The sequence below is a fragment of the Corvus brachyrhynchos genome, unplaced genomic scaffold (assembly GCF_000691975.1).
Source record: "Corvus brachyrhynchos isolate BGI_N302 unplaced genomic scaffold, ASM69197v1 scaffold48, whole genome shotgun sequence".
Taxonomy (NCBI): Eukaryota; Metazoa; Chordata; class Aves; order Passeriformes; family Corvidae; genus Corvus; species Corvus brachyrhynchos.
The window spans coordinates 6,353,829-6,359,998 of record NW_008240027.1 but is presented as its reverse complement, the minus strand read 5'-3'; positions in this window follow the sequence as shown (position 1 = coordinate 6,359,998).

Here is a 6,170-nt window from a genome sequence, read left to right as displayed (position 1 = left end):
ATTAAGTTCCAAAAAACTGGGGTCTGATAATATTTTAAATAATGCTATTTTAAAACTTCTGCTTCACTTGTATTAACCATAGCCTAGCTTGCTCCTTACTCAACCAGATAGCTGAGATTGTTTCCCAGTCTCTCATTTATTTCGTAAACAAAACCTAATTATTTATACTCTGACTAGGAGTTGTACCTCTGACATCCTGCTGCCCATCCCAGTGCAGTGGGGTTCCCACCATTTCACACCCAGACCTGTGATGCACGGGCTGTCTTTCTGTGGCTACAGAGGTGTAGGAAGGCAGGGGATGGATGACTCCATGTGCACAGAGAATGTCCCCTAACACAAGGACAGAGGCAAGAAAACAGTGCCCACACAAACCCAGGAAACAGATGAGGGGACCACACCAGGTCTAACCATAGTTAATATGTGCTTTCATGAACCTTGCTGAGCCTTTCTGAGTTCAGGAAGCATTTGGACAATGCTCTCAGGCACATGGTGTGATTCTTGGTGTGTCCTGTGCGGGGCAAGGAGTCAGACTTGATAATCCTCACGGGTGCCTTCCAACTCAGCATATTCTGTGACTCTGATTTCTTAATCAAAGCATCAAGTATATATTAATTTTAAAACACAGTCAAAAGTAAGCATATACTTCACTGAATAAAGTTCATAATACATAAAACAAGACTTTGCAACACTGTTCCCCAAGTTATCGGTCAAGTTATCCACAATCATGGAAAGAATTAGACCCATCAGAGTGGATCCAAAGCAACCAGCAAACTATGAGACTGGCTTCTTGTGTAGCCAGGATGAGTTCTGGGAAAGAGCCTTCAGAAAACCTCCCCACACATGGGTTGAATAATAAAATCCATTCAAAGGAAAGGAATTCCGAGCAACTGATGGTACTAAGACTCAGACCTTTGGAAAACAGTATAAGGAGATGCAAATGAATCCATCACCTTTTAGAACAGCCCTATCTCTCCTCCAACACTGTTGCTGAGAACAAGGCACAACCAGGAGGGTTGTGTCAGGACTCTGTGCAGGCTGTGACCATGAAAGAACAAGTTGTGTTGAGAAAGCAGAGACTGTCACACCCTGAGGAACAGGAGGTGCAGCAAGGTGAAGGCTGAGGTGACTGCTGGTCTGAGGAGAACAGCACATGAGGTACATACTCCTTTTACACAGGCTCAGATTTCTGTCAGACATCAGCTTTGGTAAATTCTCCCAGAAGCTGCCCCAATTCAAATTCCAGGACACATCAGTAATGTCCTGCATTTGATGCAGCCAAGGTCCCTTGGAGCCATGCCCTGAAGTTACTCCACATGTTATCTATCTAGTTTCGTAACCTGGAGGAGAAACAGCACTACTTTATCTGTGGCTAATCAAACAATCTTGTTCCAGAAATAATGGTCACCAGAAATAGACCTAGTGTGGAACAGCCCATGCTTCCTGTCTTATCAACAAACCCTTGAGAGGAGGAAATTAAAAGATGCAGGTATAACCATTTGCAGGGTTCTGAAGAAGGCACTTATAGTCCACCTCAGTCTCACTTTAGACAAGCCTCTGTGGGGACGCAGCTGTACTCCCTAAAAGATCGTAAAATATACATGATACTCCCCAACAAGCTCAGCAGGAGTGTTCAATCAGGCTTCTCCCAGACCAAAGCCAGCCATCCTCCTGTGGCAGCCTGAAAATGCTGAACATGTTCATGAAGAGTCTTCCCTTCAAGTCAGCACACTGCCCCAGATAGCACATGGGCCTTGTCCAGATGTGTGAAAATATTATGTATTTGACACAACAACATTGTACTTCGGCATCCTAAGCAGTGCTTTATAAAAACACTAGTTTTATACATGTTTTTTCAGCAGAGCTTAGATATAAACTGTGCTGCACAGGACAATATGCACACTAACTTGGCGCTGGTTTCCAATAATCCATGAAATTAAGAGAATTATCATCCATCTCAAAGAAAGTGAAATCTTGGTCATAAAACATTACTTTTAACTGAAAGTCTCTAGGCAAAAACTTCACTGAACCTTAAAGTTTTCATGGGCAAACATGCACAGTATTTGTAACACGGGTTAGTTACAGCTTCTTAAAGCTAAACCCAGGCTCTCTCAGCACCACAGCAGAGCTCTTCCTCTCTCAGTAGTTCTTAGACTAGATCAGATTCCAGCAGTTCTGAGCTTTTCAGATTGCAACATGGTGGCTAAGAAAATGCCAAAAATCTCTATACACCCTTCGCTTAAGTGAAATCATGTCATGAATATGAAGGTCCAGCTGATGTGCTACCCACTCAAAATGTCAGGAACAAAAATGCTAGTAGATAGTACAGTACATTTTTAGACTAGATCCCAATTAATTTCTCTAATTGGAGGAGAGATAGGGCCTCTCTGAAAGGAGAGGATCCATTTGCATCTCCTTATCCTGTTTTCTAAAAGTCTGTGTTTGCCCCATATATTTAATCAACATTTTGGCTAGGCTGCTCTTCCCCAGACAAGTTTATTCTTTTCCTACCACTCAGATGCATTTATCACCTAAGATAACATCTGAGTTTTACAGCAGAATGTTGCAACGTCACTGAGGTCACATCTGATAGAAACCCCTGCTTGCTCATTGAAGATCCCCATGCTGGCCTCACAGTGTAAGTCCAGAAATGTATTTTAATTATAAGTTTAAACCATTTTAAAAATGCAGATGTTATTCTGATAAAGCTGCCTCTCAAGAATAACTTGTTTACCTTCATTCAGCAATCTATTTTCTTTTCAAAGCAGACCTCAAGATTAAAAGAGTAAAGTAAAATACAGTTTGGAGGGAGCAGGTTTTATTAAGCATTTTGCTAAGACCTAAGGAAAAAATAGAAAAAATCTCAACACAGTAAATTTAGTCATTTACCTTGCTCAGAGATACTGACAGAGACCAGCCACCTCTGCTGTGACTCCTGTATTATGTGATGCTTACAGTGACATGAAAATGGAATTTAACAACTGTTCTGGTAATGCAGAGGCAGAAAGCCACTACAAATATTCTTTAATTATTTTTATTTTTAAACTTTGCATTTTACAGTGCTGTCTACTTGCTGCTTTTTTAGCTCAGCTGAACTGATTTTATACCCCTTTGTTAGAAACTTATTACAACTCATCCATCTGTCATTGCAAATTGTGCTTTTTGAGAATTCTGCAGCGAGGCCATTCTATCGTTTTCAATACACAGTTACATTTTGGTCTGAGCATTTAACATGAACTTACTCTTCATATTTTATTGGGACACTCACAAAACCTTTATCATACTCACCTAAACACAGCTTGATATCTAAAATACTGGATCAATCCTTGGGCTAACACATCTTTTAACAGGGCACAGTAGGAATGATTTGGAAGAATGGGACAAACCTCGTTAGAGAAGCACAGTATAATCAGACATAAGATAATGTTAAGCTATCATCATAACAAATAAACCAAGTTTTTTCTCCCTTTGAGATGTTGTTAACAAGCCCTTGTTACACTAACTGCAGTAGCCAAGGCTCGGAGCTGCCCACACTGAACTGCAGAGCACTGTCTCTCTACCCTGGGTTGAAGAAGGCTGGAAATTCAGTTAGCTCTTTTTACAGCACCAGTCATGATTCCAAAGGCAAAGGGGGGAAGAAGACTAGAAAGTCTCTTCCCTGCATAGGTACTGGAGAAGAACAGGAATAATCCAGCCATGAAGCAGCAGCACTGACTTTACCATAGACCTGGGCTCTGATGATCCTTCCTGCAGCTCCTCTCCTGCTGGCTAACCCACAGCTCCAGGGAGGGCTCTTCCTCAGCACTGGGCTCTGACCATGAATACCAGCACACCTTTAAATCTCCACTCTCTTACCCATCTCTGTCCTACAAGGAGTTCATTTCCTACGATGCAGATTAGGTCCCCAGAGGATAAGAGGAAAGATTTTTCCCTTGTGAACACACTCTTTACAAGTTGTTACCTTGCTGAAAAATTTAAAGCTGAAAACATGCCCCTTTCTTCATTCCCAGACACCCCACATACAAAATTTTATGAAAAAAGCAACAACCTACTGCATTCCACATTTCTCATCTGTTTTTTCTTTAAAAAAATTTAAAGGCACATACTGTGGCTTTGAGGATTGAAGGATACTGTTAGTAATAACCATGCACAGGGTTATATCCAAGAATTAGCCCATTTGAGGCTTTATCAGGAAACTACATGATAATTAACTGGCCACACTGTGGAGTTTTGAAACAGAGGTGGGGTCATGTTACAAGAAGGAAAGCAGTTAGTTACTGCTCCAGAGAGCTCTTAAGTCAGCAGGAGACTTTAGATCCTTATTCCTTTAACATAAAACTGATTTCCCACAAGTTTTACATGGAGACTGTTCTGTGAAATTAGCAGACAGTATTTATTTGTTACACTGATATATTCCAGATGTAGATTTTGGTATTCCCAAGTAAAAAAAAAGACAACCTAGCTAATTCAGGGGATCCTCAAAGTAAGCCTTAGTGATGTTTATTTTCCCTCATCATATTCCTTTTGGCAGTGCTAACTTGAACTCATAAACAACAGGGCTGTAACCCTGAGAATGCAGCATGCCCTCAACCACAACTGAAAGCAATAGGAGTGGAGCACAATGAGCACCTGGCAAGGAAGTCCTTCATTAGCACCATTTGGAAAATCATACATGAGATCACTCACTACTGGCTCTTAACAAAGAATATGAGGTGGTCCAGAGCAGAAAACGTACCCAAATCAAACACATGTGTTGACATATACCATTACCCTGCTGGTTTTAATAAAAAGGGTAAGAATTTATTCCTAAAACCATTCTAGAACTGTCCTGTATTTTGGGTATAATTCACTGCTTGTGTTTGATTGTATGGATTAGAATCATGAAAAAAACCTGTAACTAGGTCTTGTCCTAAAAAACCCGCAGTTAATTTGGCATGACTGTCCTTTTAAAGTTAATGGCACTGCTTAGGCTCCTATGCAAATAAGAGCAAGAAATAAAGAATCGTTTGCAGAGTCACTCTTTGCATAAATGAAATGACCCTTTCTTTTTTAAAAAAGAGAAATATAATTTGAAAGGAAGAAGCAGTTTGAGGTAAACCATAAACAGTCAATGTCTCGAATTTCTTCCTCATAATCAGTTTGTAATTGAAAGCTTTAGAAAGAGGACAGGCTGCCTATATTCTGAAGAGACTCCCATCTTCTCTTTAGTCCATGGCATATAATTCAGTGAAAGAAAATACCATTTTTCTTTCTGACAGTCTCTGATCCTTTCTTCTACCACTTCATCTTTGGTTGTATTTTATTTGCATTGAGTAGCCACTTTCCATCCATTTGCTGAGGCATTTTATCTCTCCTTTTACTCAGAGCTCTAATTCTCTGCCAGGAATGCAGCACACCACAACTCAGAAGTTACATGCCAGCATTCATCATGCTAGTTTAAGTGTCCAGTGTTCAGTTCCATCTGGGAAAATCCTACCATTCATTCAACTTATTAATGCACATATGTTGTATAAAAAACAGTTACTGTTTCTTCCAGACTAACAAAACTTACATGATTCTAAAATCCTGGAACAGAAAGGAGGAATGCTGTGATTGCCTACAGCTTTAAAAAAAAGCTAATCTGAAGTATATGTAATTAATAACACCTCTCACTGGCCAGGGGTTTTTTTAAGGGAAAAAAAAAATTCATGTAGTTTTTTTAAATTGCATTTTCTAAGAGGATATAGAGGAGAAAACAAAGTCACTCTAGCTGCAATTTCGTCTCCCTCATACCTCAAATACAACGATTCTACTATGCCATGTTTCTGTTTCCTACTGTAACCATGATCACATGGATAATAAAACAATGTTACTTGAAGTAATGAGGTAATTTTTCCAAGATGCTGCTTATTTGGACCAAGAGACTGCAGTAAGGCCAGTTCCTCTATATGCTATATGATGACTGGTTTTGTGCAATAATTAAATGATTCACTGTCTCTCTTCCTGAAGAAGTTAAATAAATAAAAAAATAGAAAATAAATTTTAAAACCCACTCATTTTCATGAATGTTAATTTATCAAAATAACTGTTTCTATGCCATATAATATATTTCATAATACTATATCATTTAAGATTATAAATCTGGCAAAGGGCATTGGCCATCTTTTGTAAATGCAGCCAAATCCTCCTGCTGA